The sequence below is a fragment of the Martes martes genome (assembly GCF_963455335.1).
Source record: "Martes martes genome assembly, chromosome: 7".
NCBI lineage: Eukaryota > Metazoa > Chordata > Mammalia > Carnivora > Mustelidae > Martes > Martes martes.
The window spans coordinates 96,784,981-96,802,775 of NC_137894.1; positions in this window are offsets into that span (position 1 = coordinate 96,784,981).

The window sequence follows — 17,795 nt, forward strand, 5'->3', positions numbered from 1 at the left end:
GAGGCTGAATTGGGATTATATTTCACTTTGTGCAATAGAAAATCTGAAAATAATAGAGGCTTTATAAAGATTAACCTTTATTTCATCAAAGAAGCCTGGGGACAAGGAATCCAGGGCTAGTATGGCTGTCTTACCATCTTCAGGGAACAAGGCTCCACTTAATATACTGTTCCCCCAACCTGAGCATGTCTCCTCATGGTCCCTGATGGCTGCTCAGCTGCCAGCCATCACATCCAGATACCAAGTAGCAGAAAAAAAGCTTCTCAGAGACCCCATACATTACTTCTGTCTACATCTCATTGGCCAGGTGGCCCTGTAATCTTTTCTCTGGATCGCTATGTACTTAGCAAAACCTGGGGATTGGTTATTAGGAAAGGAAGAAAGGATGTTGAGGGGCAAATAGTGGTCTCCACCACCTCAGTATACATGAAGGGTATAGTTACTATCTAAATTCCCAAGTTCATCCTTGAAAAGAGAATGTTTCTGAAGCATAAATTCTTTGTCCTGGAGGATCTCATATGTCACTGGATGTGAACCATCCCTCAGGTCTGTTTCAGCCTCTGTTCCCCTGGGAACCTTCTGGGTCCCTGACCCTGGACAGCCTCCCCTGTCTTACACTCTCATTGACCTCGTGCTTCTCCTTCAAAGTACTTGGCACCCACGTCATTATTGGATTATCTCAAATTGTTTGTGTAAGGACTGCGTTCCCTGAAAACTGGACGGTAAGGATTGGGAGGGTGGGGACTCTGCCTTGCTCACTATTATGTTCATAGTTGATGCAGGAGAGGAAAAACTTGCCTCTACCCTTTTAGGTCCTTTTACTGGACCTAAGAATCAAACTGACGTAAGAAGACAGATTAGCAGGAGAAAAGCATACACATTTTATTTCATATTTTTACATGTATGCATGAGTTTTCAGAGGGAAAATAGGGCCTGAAAAGCTGTTAGACCCAAATTCACTGTGGGGAGAAGAAAAAGGGGGTTGGGGGCGAGGGACAGTAAACTGTGGGTCAATGACTAGGAAATGTATGGGGGAAACCAGTAAAAGATAAGTGTTATCTTGGTAGGTTTGTTTGTACAGAACATTTTGGCATCTTCTTCCGGTTCCTGGTGAGAGACAGGTGGAGGGCACCTTTCTCTGGGGAAATTTTATCATCAGCTTTTAGGCAAAAAAGTGAACCCTTCCCAGATCTGTTGTTTCTCAAGTGACATCAGCTCAAAATAATCACGAAAAGTGGCATATTTGGGGGTGGCATGTTCCAACTCCTTTCATAGACCCTCAATAAATATTCATTAGCTGAGTGACTTTGAGTGATTAGAATCCTAGAGAAGCCCCAGATTCAAGGCCTTTTCCAACGAGCTTTTTCTTAAACTGATTTGTCCTGGCTGAGACAGGGCCAACCCAGATTCTCCTGTGCTGTGCACCTGCCAGGATTTGGGTGGCCCACGTGCCCACACCGATGTCTGGGAGGAATGTGGGTTGGGGGTGTCTGACCAGCCTCTTTGAGGCGGACTCCCATGATAAGCGCCACTTTACAAAACCAGCTCTGGCCAGAAGCACACCCAGGAGGGCAGGGGAACAGAGACTAGAGCAGTGTGGGAGCATTTTTAGATCAGAAAATGCAACTGGCTGCCCCATGTTTGGAGAAGAAAAGTAGGTCACCAACCTACACTCGGTCCAATGGCATCCCCAGACCCTAAAGCGGAAGGAAGGGTTGTGTGATCTCCGGCATCACAGGCTGTGGGCAGATTTGGTCATGCCCAGCTTTATGAGAATTCCCTGCCCCACCTCCTGGTCATTCTCAAGACTCCCTGAAAATGCAGCAAAGATCGGTCCAGGCTTTTAGGTCCTGGATACAGAATCTTCCTGAAGCCAGCTTTAAAAGAAAGAGTTCATTTCAGCACCACCCAAACCAAAAGGCAGAACCCAGAATCCAGAATGGCTCCCAAACCCTCCGTTTTAAACTTGTCCAATTAAAGAAGGAGCATTCTGTGTTCTGACTGAGGATCATGGGGTTTTAAAGGAGAGAGCTCATCTGTGGGAACCCTGGGAGGGAGCCCCGAGAGGCCTCTGGTGGGGCCGATGGGCAGCTCTGCAGACAGGGCTCCTGCCAATTCCCCAGCCCAGGGAGAGATGAGACAAGATTGAGAAACAAAGACTCATCTCCAATTTGGCAAAAAAACATCACTCCCAGCATTCCGTCCTTGCACACATGGTAGCCCTGCGAGATTCGTCTTAACAATCCCATCACACTTCAGCCACTTCTCCTTCTGACTGAGAAGCTGAAAGTCATATTCTCCCTCAGGGTGATTCGGGGTTTTTCTGGGGCAGGACTGAGGATGGGGTGCAGGAGTCATCCCTTCCTGGTTTGCAAGAGCCAATTATTAAATGATCAAAAATGCTGTGAGCCTGTGGTTAAGCCATTGGTGACTTGAAGTCTGCTATGGTAGGAATGTTTACACTGTGGAAACTGGCAGAGGCTACAAATGAGGATTTCATTTTTCTGTTTTTCAGAGAGCTCCTTTAGCAGCACACGTTGCATTAGCCATGAAGCGGAGGCACCCCCAGAGGGCTGGGGGAGATGGCAGGAGAGGGCCATGGAACGAGCAGGACTGAGAGCGTTCACATCTTTGTGACGTCACCCCTCTCCACTTGTCATAAGTTTCTTTGGGGTCAGTGTTTTCACCGTGAAAACACCAAGGGAGTCCACTCCTGCTTCACTGGGGAATGGAAAGCGGTTTACCTTCACTCACCCCTCTGCTGAACAGCTCCAAGAGCACAACTTCCAAGAGCAGCAGGCTCATTGTCTTGCAGAAAGAGGAGACAAGGAAGAGCTGAGGAGATCCCTTTAGTGGTGACAAGTTAACAGAAAAGCATATATGGCAGCCTGACGGTCAAAGGTGGGCTTCCTTCACATCCTCTGATAAAACTAGCAAGCCAAGTGTGCCAATGAAAACCACAGTTGACACTTCTTGTGTAAGCGGATCCCTCTGCTTCAGGTTTTATTTTCAGAAGTTACAGAAGATTGAAAGGAAAACAAATCGTGTTCATGAGAAGGAAAATAAATGAGAACAGGATTGGTACAGAGAAAGGTTCTTAAATTTTACTGCACTGGCCAGCCTGGGGAGGGGGTGCTTGTGGAAACAGATTTCCAGAATTAGCTCTGAGAAATTTAGACTCTGAAGGTCTAGAACGAAGACCAAAAATCAACCTTTCTTTTTTTTTTTTTTTAAGATTTATTTATTTGAGAGAGAGAGAGAGAGAGTACAAGAGTGAGCACGTGCAAATGGGGGGCAGAGGGAGAGAATGGGGGAGAGAACCTCAAGAGGGCTCCCCACAGAGCATGAAGCCTGCCATAGGGCTCGATCCCAGGACCCTGAGATCATGACCTGAGCTGAAATCAAGAGTCAGACCCTTAACCGGCTGAGCCACCCAGGCACCCCCCAAAATCAGCCTTTTTAAGAGCTCCACTCCCACCCATTGTTCCGCTGCTGGTGGCCTCAGGACTTCACTCAGAGAAACTGGTCTAGACAGGGTCCTCAGGGGCCCTATGTTGATGGCGGTGGATCCTTGGGTGGGACACTCCTCAGTGCCCAGGTGCTGCGTGGCCTCAGGTCTTCCAGATTCATCCACTGACATATGTGGGCCCAGGATGGTGCTGGGAATTATGGGGACAGCATAAAAACACAAAAGAGCCTTCCCTTTTCACCCCCGTGAGCAGGGAAATGGGGTGGGGCCTGGGAAAAGTAGTTCTGAGGCTCTGAGAGGAACATCTGCACTGCTGTGATGGAACCTACTTCTAAGAGAAGTAGGAACCTTTAAGAGTTCAGCCATCCTGATTTCATTGCGGAAGGGTTATTCCAGTGGAACACAGAGTACTAAAGACAAAGCATTGGATGATTTGGTTAAAGTCAGTGTGCCAGGCCTCAGCCTCCAAGCCCTGCCCCTTGTTGCTCTCCAGCCCTGGGAGAGGGAGAAAGGGGAGCATGAGGAAGCTCTGGGAGGTGCCCTTCATCTATAGGGCGGTCAGCCTTCCAAACTTCTCCACCCACATTGGCCACCCCACCTATAGCCACCATGCCCCATGGCCCCGCCCAGTGCAGGACACTTCCCCATCCAGCTGCCTCCCCACCAGGTAGCTAGGGATGATGATGAATTTTTGTATCTCGGCATAAGTGCAACGGTGCCTTTCCCCCATATGCTCAGGGAACCTTCTGGGAACTAGTAAAAGCTGCCAGAAGTCAGTTTTTCTTGCTGGAAGCACCTCTTGAGAGTTTATATTTACAAAGCCTGGCAAAACTCATTCCAGGAACCCAAATTCACTGGCAAAGATGAGGTGGAAAAGGGGCCCTGGCGTCCCACAGATGGGCTCACTCTGGAGAGAAGCTACTGATCCACAGTGGTCCCCCCTCTGCCGCCCCTGGGAGGACATCCCTCTCCCCATTCAGAGGGCCCAGCCTGGCCAGAGGACATCACAGGAAAAAAAGAAAAAAAGAAAAGATGTCAATCTTCACCTCTGCCTATTGTATATCACATCATCTGAGGAGAATTCTCCTGCAGCCCTTCCTTGACTGGGCTCTTTATATTTCTGTGTAAGCCACTTCCTGTTTCCACTTCTAGGTCATAAACCAAGCTTACTGATTCACTCAGCCAGGAGGCCCAGCTATGATCACTCCTCAGACACCACGGCTGTCTCTCAGGGAGGGATCAGAGGATACAACTAGGAAGGACAAGTTATCAGTTCATTCTTAGGAAAACATAGGAACTTTCTGAGGCTTTTTGGAATGCTTCCTGCCTAGGACCAGAAGGCTGGCATACCTGAAAAATCTGTGACTTGCGTGGTTTGCGTTTCTGTGCTCTGCTGATGCCCAGCTCCTCAGCTCCTTGGACAGACTGTACAAGGGCACTTTGGGAGGACTTTTTGCAAAGACCTCACTGGAAACCTTGCTTTGGCAAGGGCCAGGCCTGCCAGACAATCCTCAGGCAACAGCTGGTAGTCCCTGAAGAAGACATGAACAAGAAACCGTTTGAAAGCGTTATCTTCTAGAAACTAAATTTCAAAACAAGGAAGAAACCACAGCTTGGACGTGAGTGGATGTTCAGTAACCTGGGTTCACGTGAAGACCTTCAAGAATAGGTTTTGCACAATTCTGTTATCTTCCCTTTATGATTGTTAAGCAGTTTACTCATCCTGATTTCACTGGGAAGGATTATTTTGATGGAACATTGAGTGCGAAGGACAAGGTCCTAGATGGTTTGGCCAAGGTCAAGGTGCCAAGTTAGTATGGGCTGCTATTTTGGCTTCTCGATTCCATTCTCTGAACTTTTTTTCTGTGAAAATGTGTTGTAAGCTGGAACCCAACTGATCTGGCCCAGAAACTGGTGAGCGCCCATCTTTACCCCATGGCTCTCAGTGAGTCACGTATTCAGGGATGTGTGGGGCCAGGGGCTTGCAGCAGAGACCCTGTAACTGATGCAGACTCCTACACATTATATCTTCCTCCACAGCAGGGAAGGAAAGGAGAAAGGGAAGAACAGGCCCAGAAAAGCCCAGAAACTCAGGCCAGCCTAGGAGATAGGGATGAGAGCTGCTCCTGAAAGCAGCCAGGAATGCAGGGTTCTGGCTTTCCAGAGAGTACCGTCCTGAGCTCAGGGAGGCATGTCCCAGGAGAGAAACAGAGTCCAGTTGTGCAGAGAAGCCACAATGTCATGTGCAGATCTACAGAAAACTGAACACGAAAAATGTCTTCCTTCTAATCACTGAGGGTGTAGGGAAATAGGAATTCTCATACTCTGCTAGTGGGGATATAAACTGAAAAAATTTGGCTGGCAACTTAGGAATGTATGTTTGAGGCAGAGACAATGCTTTGCATTCACCAAACCCTGTGTTTGCTTCCTGGACATACAGGAATACTGCATTTCCCGCCCACGGTTGCAGTTAGGAGCCGTCACGTGACTGAGTTCCGGGCAACTGGAAACTGGGCAGGAGTGATGTGAGTCGATTTTAAGCCTGGCCCTAAAACCACCCATGTAATTCTCCATTCTCTCCTCCCCTCTCTCCCCACCCCTCCCTCCCTCTCTCCAACTCCCCACCCCCATTTTCTCTTCTCCTTTTGCCCATCAGCTACAATCAGAGGATCCATTGAAGAACTCCAAAACTCTGGCAAATGGAAAGCCATCCTAGGAACAAATCTAGGTCTAGCTGACTGTGTAGAGCTCCTTCCACCGCGCAACCAGATGACCTACATTGAACTGTAGTATTAGAAATAACTCTTAACTGTGTTAAGTCAATGAGCTTTGGGGGTGTCTGTTACAACATTTTAGCCTATTCTGATGATGTAATATCCAAATCCTTAAAAATGTCAGAAAGCTTTGACCTAGCAAGTACATTTTGTGGAAATAACCAGAGGAAATAATTAGGGGCACCTGGGTGGCTCAGTCGATTAAGCATCTGCCTTTGGCTCAGGTCATGAACCCGGTATCCTGGGATCCAGCCCCAGTCCAGGTCCCTTCAGGGTCCCTGATCAGTGGAGAGCCTGCTTTTCCTGCTTCTGTGTGTCTCTGCCCATACACCCCCAAATAAATAAATAAAATGTTAAAAAAAAAAAAAGCAAAGGAAATAAGAATAGTCACTATAGTATGATTATAATAGCAAAAAACAGCGTACACAACATTAACTTCAATAACAAGATTCATTAAATAATAATACAACTCTGCAAACAAACTTTAGACACCTAATATCATTGAAATGTATTTACTGACATGAAACTTTCATGCTACATACATGAGAAAGAGCAAGTAACAAAAACATGGCAGGCAAGCACCTATAACCATTTATGCACGAATATACTCACAGAAGAAAGTCTGGAAATATACCTCAATAACAGTGATTATTTCTGGTAATAAGATCGCAGACAACTTTTTTAAAATTTTGCCTCTTTTTTGCCTTTTATGCTCTTTCTACAATGAGCATATATTTCTTGAGTTTAAAAAAGTTGTTTCTTTTTTTAAGTAGCCTGCTAGAAATGGATAGATCTCCTTCAACCTTGAAGGCTGGCCTTGCTCTGAGTACAATCGTACTGTGTGCAAGGGGAGTCCAGGTTCCTTGGATGCTCCACTGGTCAGGGACTGAAGCCCCACCATTCATGAAGTTAAACATCCATTTCATCTCCATCAGTGAGAGCAGCTCTCAGGCCCTTTGTATAGCCCTAGGCTCTGTCCCACTCCCAAAATGCCCTGGCTTTAAGGAAGGAAACGCCAAGGTTTTCCAAAATTTCCTCAGAGAGTGGATGGGCTTCCGAACTCTCTTCTTTTTAGGTCTTAGTTGGAATGATTTGGGAAAACTGTGACCACAGATCTCCCTCCCCCGAGACAAGCTGGGTGATGCAGACCGTGCCCCTGCTGTGGGGAGCAGGGCAGGAAATTACGCTCTAACTATAGGTCTTCAGTCAGTAACCCAGCATCCTCACCGCAAAATAAATTCAAGAGCCCTGAAGCCTCGGTGCCCTGACCTACGAGATCAAAGAGTCTCATGCAATCTCTCCAAGTGAACTTTGAGCAAACAGCAATGTGGCAGGTTTTTATTTTGACCTTCCAACCACATGATCATGCCAGAATTAAGTTGTAACTCCGACTTTTTTCTTCTGCCAAATTATTCCCTGCTCTTGTCAGCAGACCCGCACACAGAGAGAATAAGCCACCGAGGTTTCCTGTTGAGGAAGGTTCTTTGTGTTCTGTGAGGGGACCATATATTAACACAGCCCATGCGTAAGTTTTGTGTGTAGTAAGACCAGGCTATTTTAGTTGAACTTAATGGCTTTTGGCAAACCACATGTCCCCAAAATGCAGACATGTGAGGAAGGGAAGACTTCTTTCTGACATGAAGTCTTGAATGTCCTGTGTAGGGAGAAGGGGCTTCCCCCATAGCAAACAAAAAGCCAAGCCTAAGAACCTAAGAACACCTACAAGAAAACCTTAGCATTTCTTTCTCATTCCTCTCCCATTCCTCTCCATGATTCAGATTCTACCTGCCCTTCAAGGCCCAGCTGGACAGAGGGTTCACAAAGGCCTCCGTGGGCAAGTTAGCCCACACCGATGCCTTTCCTCTCTCAACTCCCTTTCTAGTGAGAAGGCTGTCTTGAGCATTATAGCCTAAGCGCTGTGGGCTCTGAGAGAATGCCTTCCTACCCAATGCAGCAGTGCCCAGTTTAGGATGGCTCGGGGTTCCCACCCACTTCAAGGTCTCAGCCCCTTGAAGATTCTTTTCCCCAGGTGTTGGGAAGCTAAGCACATAGACGCATTGGAGCTGGAGTGCTGTGTGATCTTGAGCAAGTCACTAGCTTTCTCTGAATTTTAATTTCCTCTGTGCCTGATTCTTTGTGAAACGCCTTAAGAGCTGTGAGAGTTAAATGAGGCAATTTGTGGAAGGAAGGCACTTCACACTCAAAACACATAGTGTTTCTGACTTTAAATGTGGCCTCCAAATTCTTGGACACACCTCCTGACCAGAGGTGGGGCCCTAAGTCACTTCTCCTTGAATCTGGTCTCTGAAACTGCCTGACCAATAGAATATTGGTAAGAGGAGCCACACCGATTTCGGGCCCCAAGCCTTCAGAACCCGGCAGCATCCATGTCCCGCCTCCCTTGGAACCCAGATACCAAACTGGGAGGCGTCTGGCCACACAGAGAGGCATCTTCTGGCAGGAAGCCCCAGCTGAGGGATAAGCCAACAGCCAGCACTAAAGTAAAGAAGATTTTAAGATGACTCCCGCTGCAGCCACCATCTGCCTATAACCATGGGAATCGGAGGGCGGAAGCCCTGATCAGGAACCCCCTCACTAATCCCTGTCACCCCCAGAAGCACAAGCCAGGAGAATAAAATGATTGTAGTGGTTTTAAGTCACTAAGTTTTCCAGTGATTTGATACTCCGCCACAGATCTCAGAAGCCTTTACTTGTTGCTTTAAGGAAGACTCACGGGGTCCCAGTGATCCTGGCCCTTGCTGGCTATCCTCCTTGGCAGCGAGACGTCTGTCGTGCTGCTGCTTCTGTCCCAGCTTCGGTCAGTCAGGTGTGCCCTCCCCCTGCCGACACGCTCGCAGGTATCTGAAGCCAACTGTGGACCAACTTGAGTTTTTCCCCAGAGGAAATGTCTTAGCTCCCATATAAATCAGTGTGTTCGAAGAATTGCTCTGGAGAAAAGGTCTTGCCCAACACTGTGGCTAAACAGTGAGCTGCCTTGTTCTGGTCACTATATTTTCCATGGATGTTAAGTCTCTTTTTTCCAAAAAGAATGTAAGTTTCTTAAGGGCAGGGACCCTGTTTACATTTTATTTTCTGAGCAAATTATAATTTTTGAGAAAACAGTGATCACAGCTAATTGGAACAGTTGAGTCTGTGAAAAGCCTATGTCTGTGATTATACTTAAAAGGGACAAATGGTCAAAAGTGGGCTAGAGAAAAGTCACACTGCCAATAGGAGTCGATTGGTGCCCAAACTCTATTAAAGGAAAAAAGAAATGTATGGGGATAAATCATTCTTTTGTTAAAACAGGGAGAAGATGGTGCGTATAAATGAAAATTCCAAGGGTTGCAGGGTTTCCATTGTTTCAGATTATTTCAAAGTTGTCTCCTTATTGGGTCATTCAAGTAGTTACTGTAGTCTGCCCACGATGTGAGAACTATTTTACCTGCTGAGGAGATAATTGCAAAAATCTTGACACTTAGGTCTGGGGCTGGATTGCATAAATCTTGAGGCCTAAAGGATATTCAGTGGCCAGGTTGGGGGTGTGGGGGACAATGGTGCTGCTGCGGAGTGTCATGCATGCCACACAATGGCTCATCCACCAGCCACTATCTGGAAAGATGTGACATGATGGCTCGTGCTCTGTGGAACCATCCCCATACCTTCCCTTATCAACTGCCAGCCAAGAGGCTTAGCACGTTCTGGCCCTTAAGGATCCTTAAGGATTTCAAGCAGGTGACAGTAGGGCATGAAACCAAGCATAGAGTCCTTCTAAGTCCCAGGCCCCCTGTGGCTGCAGAGGTTGCATATCCATAGATGTAAGGAAACTACCTTTTCCTTTCCATGTGGCTTGGCTGGGACCCATGCCACCGCTGCCACCCCAGGGACAGGTGACCCTGGTCTGGTCAATGAGAGCATCACATCACCCTGGTCTCGGCTGGCTCAGGGATGGGCATGTGACTCAAGGACAACCAATAAGGGCCATACCTCAGGGGCACCTGGGTGGCTCAGTGGGTTAAAGCCTCTGCCTTCGGCTCAGGTCATGATCTCAGTTTCCTGGGATGGAGCCCCACATCAGGCTCTCTGCTCAGGGGGGAGCCTGCTTTCCACCCCCCCCACCTCTGCCTGCCTCTGCCTACTTGTGATCTCTCTCTCTGTCAAATAAATAAATAAAATCTTTAAAAAAAAAAAAACATACCTCAGCATTTTGCTACAGGAAAAAAGGTACCTTTTGCTGGTGCTACTAAGTTGACAGGAAGTAAGCCTAGAGCCCCTAGGAGTCACCCACTGGGGAAATTCTGCCTGAGACAAAGCTGATACTGAAAATCAGAGCTGAGAAGATGGAGCTGGTGGGGGAGAGATTCTTGCCAGCATCATTTAAGTAGCTGATTGAGTCCACTCTCTGGACTTCTCATTTTTAAAAAATCTGTACAAACCAATACATTTCCTTGGCTGAAGCTATGTGGCCTTGGGTTTCAGTCACTTATAATCAAAACAGATCTAAAGGGTTGGGGCTTAATAAATACCTTTCAGTTTGAATAGACCAGCAGAGCAGGGCTTGAAGGAATCCATTGTTTCCCTCTATCACTTGTCCTTCTCTTGGTTCCATTTGACTTGAGAATCAGGACAAGAAACAGAATAGTCCAGAGAGACTGTAACTGTGTTATTAAAATGAGAATAGTCTGTTAAGGACTTACCACTTACTTGTGTTCATTGTTTTGTGTGTAGAGGGAGACAAGGATGAGGAGTATGGGTTTGAAGGATTTTTGCTTTGAAAACAAAGTTTTTACATTAACATGCTTTACTTTAAAAATACGAATAAATGTAGTTTATTATTTAAAGGACTTGAAAAGGGGCGCTTGTGTGGCTCAGTGGGTTAAGTGTCTGCCTTTGGCTCAGGTTGTGATCCCAGGGTACTGGGATTGAGCCTTGCCTTGGGCTTCTTATTCAGTGTGGGGTCTGCTTCTCCCTCTGCCTCTCCCTCTGGTTTGAGCTCTCTCTTTCTCCCTCAAATAAACAAATAAAATCTTAAAAAAAAATTAAAGGATTTAAAAAGATGTAATTTAAGCCAGTTTACCTTTCCACAGCCTGGTAGGGCACCAGTCCCACATAGGTCATGCTGACTCGCCCTGCCAACTTTTCACCTAAAGCCAAGCACTGTGAAGCATACAAGCCTAGGTGAGCCCTGCTCTCCCTCAGCCCAGGACCCAAGCCGCCTCTTCCTCTCCTCTCTGCTTGAAAGAGCTGGGCCAGGCCAAAAGGCCTACTGGATATCTACCAGCTTGGGCCTAACCATGCCCCAGCTGCATCCTTTCATATTTCTTTTGGAATCCTGAGCAAAGTTCTCAGATTGCTGGCTCTCCTGCCAACAGCAAACACAATCTATCCTTTGGCTATGTTGGCAGGAAAATGAAAATTTTATACCTCCAGGCTGGTCAAAATCTGAAGACCAGTCACCTTCCCTCATGAACTCATCCAAGCCATCCCTCACTTCTGCCCACAGAGAGAGCCTCCTTGGAGCTCAGCTGGATTCTGAGAGAGCCCGGCATTGTTCTCTGATGCCCCTAAACTTGTCCTCCCCGACTGCAGCCTTCTGGACAACTCCCTCTCCTCCCTTTGGATCATCGTCCCTCCTCTGCTCCACTGCAAATTATCTCTCCATCCTACCCCTGAAGACTCCTCATTGAATCCTTTTTCCTCTGGTTGAAACTAGGTTTTTCCAAGAACATCAGCTTTCCCCATGAGGCCCTCATAATTCTCAGGTGGAAACTTCCAGTGCCTTTTCCCACTGGTGGTCCTGTCGTCATCCTGGAAAAGCTGAATTTTCTTATGGGCAAATTCAAATGGGCAAATTTCTTATGTTTGCTTTCTCAATTTCAGTGATATTAATCCTCCATCCACTTCAACCACATCCATATCATGCATATCCTCAAAATTCAGAACTGAAATGTTAAACTCCAACATCCCTAAACTTGTTAAAACAAACAAACAAACAAACATCCTCCAACATCCCACTTTCCAACTTCCATCCCTGGTTACTTGCATTCACAATGTCAAACATCACCATCATTGCTTTATCGAGACTTCTGGTCAGTGGTCAACTCCATTATTCCCAAATTCTCACAGCCAACATGTAACTACTGGGTCTACAGGTAACGCCAGGCAAAACTTGGGAAGCATCCTTTTCATGGGAGGGCATTTCACTTACCCTATGCTGCATAACAAACATCCAAGACTTAGTGACTTCAAACTATAAGATTTATTGTGTCTCACAATTCTCTAGCTAGGGGTTGGGTCAGGGTTTGGTTAGATAACTCCTGCTGCTCTGGGTGTCAGCAAGGCTCACTCACTCATCTGCATTCAGGCATTACAACCTGTGTGTTACGTCAGCACTCCGTCACATGGAAGCTTGAGCTTCCTCAAGGCATGGCGGTCGCAGGGTAGACAAACTGTACATGGCAAGCTGGCTTCCAAGAATGAAAGTAGAAGTAGACAAGCCTCTTAAAAGTTAGATCCAGACTGAGACTGCATCCTTTCTGCCACATTCCATTAGTCAAAGCAAGTCATAAGAAGTCAAAAGCCAGATTCAACAGATGGAGAATTAGACCCCACCTCTTGATGGGCAGAGTAGCACGTGCATACAGAGAGAGAAGGAATTGGTGGCCGCCATTTTTTGAGACTATGGACTACAGAGGAAGAAGACAGTAGATAGCTAGGCAGATAAACAGGAAAACCCCACATAGTAATAAAAGCTGCTAAGAGATTTGAAGCAGGGTGATTCAGAACATTTGAATACCTCCCATAAATTGAGGGGATTGTCAGGGAAAGTCTCTCTGAGAAAATGGTATTTAAATTAAGGCTCGAAAGGCAAAAACTGAGGGCACCTGGGTGGTTCAGTTGTTAAGTGTCTGCCTTCAGCTCAAGTCATGATCCCGGGGTTCTGGGATCGAGCCCCACACCAGGCTCCCTGCTTGGCAGGAAGCCTGCCTCACCCTCTCCCACTCCTCCTGCTTGTATTTCCTCTCTCGCTGTGTCTCTCTCTGTCAAATAAATAAAATCTTAAAAAAAAAAAAAAGAAAGAAAGAAAAAAATTAATTAATTAAGGAAGGAAGAAAGAAAAAGGCAAAAATCTCCAGCTGTTTGAGGATCCCGGCAGGAGGAACAGCCAGCACAAAAAAAGGACCATGTGTTAAGACTATAGACAAGGACAGAGAGTGCAAGTGGAAACGAGGTTAGATAAGTGGGAATGGCCAGATCAAGTATACCTGGGTGAGGAGGTTGGCTTATATTCCACGAACAGTCAACGGAAACCCACTGCAGGGCTTTAGCAGAGAAGGGACACAATACAAGTTACATTATTAAAAGGTCACTCTGGCTGTCCTGTGGGGAACAGGCTGTGAAGTACAAATAGGAATCAGCAAGACCAGTGAGGGGCTCCTGTGGGAGTCCAGGGCAGGGGAGATGGTGGCTTGTTTGGCAGCTGGCTGTGGGGAGAGGAATGATGTCATGGTGTGATTCTTTGTAAGGGATTCCTAGTCATAGAAGACAGAGAATAAGCTAAGTCAGAGTAAGACAAGATGGAGTCACAGTGGCCAATATGAACTCCCATATTCGTTGTTTCACCAATGTAGGACTTGGAGTGTGCCCCTGTAGATAAGCTGTGGGGTGGACAGATGAGTAAAATTTGTCTGGAAACACCTGTGGAAAGACAGGTGAGACCAAGACTGTGCTGATATGACCAAGACCATTGGGAGTAACCATAGGACCCAACTAAGCAGACCCTTAAAAGAAGCAGCTGCTCCAAGACCACCGGCACCGTACATATTGGGAGCTGCTCCAGAGGGTGGCTCTGCCCACACAGAAGGTGACCTGACTGCAGCCCAGGACAGCACTTGTCACCAGTACCTCAGACCAGACCGTAGCCTTGCTCTTTGTCTCCTCCTCAGATCTTCTTTGGAAGCGGCTTGTTAATCCTTTTAACTTTCTTGTGTGACTAACTTGTGTGATAAATTACACAATAAACCAAGGGATTTGTGAATGGCACATCCGCACAAGGTGATTATTTGAACTGTCTTAATCCGGGAATCTTACCTGGCCTGGCCATTCTGCTTCCAGAGACTCGCCTGTGGGCTGGGCCTTGAGAAGTGCTGAGGACTGAGCCTGATGTCCTGCGTCCAGTCCCCTTCAGGCCTGTGTGATCACTCAGAAAAGACTCCCACCTGCGTCCTCGCCAGTGCGCCCCACCCCCAGCCATCACAGGTAATGCCCCTCCTGCAAGGGCTCCCTGGAGTTTTCTAGAACGTCTTAAATCCCGTATCTTCTCATCCAGTGTGGCTCTTCTGGAGAGGGTCTGCCCCCTCCCCACTCGGGCTCCTTTCCAGTCCCTGTCGTATGTTGGTTGGCTCTGATTTCAAATCCCCTTGTTTATGACAAAAATGAAGTTGTTTTTACGAGTCAAGTTGTTTTGATTAAGAGTGAAGTCAGCTGTGACAGGATGTCATCCTCTCATCTGTTGTTGATAACTTGGCAGCTCAGCTGCGGAGGGGCCCCCCTCACCCCCGCTGGGGGCTTATCAATAAAAGCATAATAAAGCCGCCACCGGCGAGGGGGCGGTTGACTATAAATATCAAGAGTTTGTGAGGACTGACTGCGGGTGTTCAGTCTGGGCTTGGAGACACTTTGCTGAGGTAAACGGCTCTCCGAAGACCTTGAGGCAATTAGCTTCTGCCGGTCCTTTTACCAGCAGTGGTAAAAAACCCGTGCAGCAATCCCGAAAAGGAGATCCTCTTTGAACCGTGCCCGCGTTCCCTAGCAACGGCCCCCAGCAACAGGGGACTCTTACTTCTGCGGAGCCCCCGGGAGTCCGCTCGGGGTTGGCTAAAGCGCCTCTCCCAGAGCCGCGGCTGGAGGACCTTACTCTTTCCCCTCGCTTGGCGCACTGCGTGATTAAGCTACCATTGATTTGGAGTACGCTGGCTCATTAAGAGACATTATCCCATATGCTATTATTGGCTTGTGAAATTTCTCCCAGCGAATCTGTGTTAAAGAAACTGCTGGCAAACTCGGTCTCTGAGCATCAATTTACCTCCCGAAACAAAACCCTGTTCCACACCTGCCCTTTGCTCCAGCCATATCTAATTATTCCGTGTTCCCTGACAAGGTCCTAGTTCACGAACCCGTGCCTGGCACGGGCTGTTTCTTCTTCCTAGAATGTTCCTCCTCAGTCTCCATCCACCAACTTCTGTTCCGTCTAAGTCCAACAGGTGTCTCCTCTTCCACAAAGCCCCTCCTGAAACCCCAGTTTTATTTAGATGCGCTCAGCGGACAGCACCACAAATGTCCGAATGCTCGTCTCTTCCAACCGACTGTGGGTTCCCTAAGGACTGGAACCTATCACAGTGCTTTGTAAGGGGAGAGAGCGAGACATTTAAGATGCTATCGTGTTTACTGTGATTTGCCCCTGGAGTCTGAAAATTGTGCATTACAAGGTCAAATCACCACAGAACATGGATTTGCTAGATCCCTTTCTCCCTTCTCCCATACTGATTCTGGGCAACTAAATGCATTACTTTAAAAGGACCAAAAAGCCTCCAAGGGATAGAACTTACGTTCTTTTGTGCTCAAGATTTTCCAGGAATGGTGTCTGCACACAGAAAATATAAAGATCATTGCTGATAAGAATACTGGAGAATTAGTACTGAAATGCGTCTTCTGCCTGCAGACAGAGTCTCTGGGAAAATCTGAAAAGCCTCCTACTTGCCAACATGAACTTCATTGTGATGCTTAACGGTAAATACACTATAAGCTGCTGAGTTTCCGATCTATAACCAGGTCTGGTCCTTGCACTGAACTTCAGACTCTCACAGCTGATTGCCTAGTGGATTTCCCTACCCAATGTCCCTCAAACTTGGCAGGCTGAAAATTGAACTCGGTCTACCAGAAGCTCACCAGTGAGTCACCAATGAATATTTCTTGAGTTCTCCCTCCTCTTCATTCCTATTGCCAGGATCCTGACCCAAGTGCTCAGCTTCTCTGGCCTGCACAACCACATCGGGGGCCCCTTCCCAGTTCCCAGGGGATCTATCCAAAATGCCAATCCGATCTTGTCTCTCTGGTCTGAAACCCTCAAATTGCCCAACACAGGTTGTCAGACCGGTTTGTGTCTGAATCACCTTGAGAGCTTCTTGCAGATTCCTTGGCCTTTCTCCACAACCGGTGAATCCAGGATCTGCTGGGTGGGGCCCTGCAGGATTCTGAATCCAAGCTCCCATTCACTCACCAGGCCCTTCTCACGTGTCTCCTGTCATCTTAAGAAAGGTCCTACCCACCTCTCCACGCTCATCCACCTCACCCCACACACCCTGCCCTCCAGGGTACTTTTCCCCTTTGACCTTTGCTCTAGCTTGCCTACAGGCAGGAATGTCCTCTCTGAAAACCCCGTCCAATGTGGGTAACTCTCACTCCTCCTTTGTAACTTTGCGACTCAATGCATCAGTATCACCAGGGAGCTGTTAGAAAAAGCAGAATCACAGAGCCCAAACCCCGCTCTCCAGAATCAGACCCCAGGGGGTTCCTATGCTTGTCAGAGAAGAGGAAGCACAGTTTTATATCTCAGCTCAAAAAGCACATCTTCCAGGGAACCTTCCCAGACTGACAGAGACCCATCAAGTCCGGATGAACACTGGGCAGTACGAACACCTCACTGTAACGTTTCACAAGTTTAGACTCCCAGCAATGCAGCCCAGGGCTACAGTAGAAATGCCTCTTGGTGCCCCTGCCTCCCCCATCCTTGGACAGCGGGGGTCTGGCCCATCTGCCTCTTTGGACCTCGAATTCTTGGTCTATAAAGAACAAATAATAAAACTTGCCTGGTCTACTTCACTCCTTCCAGAAGGTATTTCTTTTTTTCTTTCTCTCTTTTTTTTTTTTAACTTTTATTGTTATGTTAGTAACACAATAATACATCATTAATTTTTGAAGTAGTATTTCAAGATTCTTTTTTTATGTATAACACCCAGTGCTCCATGCAATATGTGCCCAACTTAATACCTGTCATGGGGACAACCCATCCCCCCATCCTCCCATCTAGATCCCTCAGTTTGTTTCCCGGAGGCCATAGTTTCTCAGGGTTCATCTGCCCCTCCGATTTCTCCCCCACCCCTTCACTTTTCCTTTCCTTCTCCTAATGTCCTCCATGCTATTCCTTATGTTCTGCAAGTAAGTAAAACCATATGATAATTTACTTTCTCTGCTTGATTGATTTCACTCAGCATAATCTCCTCCAGTCCCATCCATGCAAAAGTTGGGTATTCATCCTTTCTAATGGCTGAGTAATATCCCATTGTATATGTGGACCATATCTTCTTTATCCATTCATCTGTTGAAGGGCAACTCAGCTCCTTCCACAGTTTGGCTGCTGTGGACATGGCTGCTATGAACACTGGGGTACATATGGCCCTCTAGAAGGTATTTCTACGGGCCATGACTATGCCTGGGTGTGATACGCACATGCAGGAATACACATCCCCTCACTCACACGTGCACACGCACAT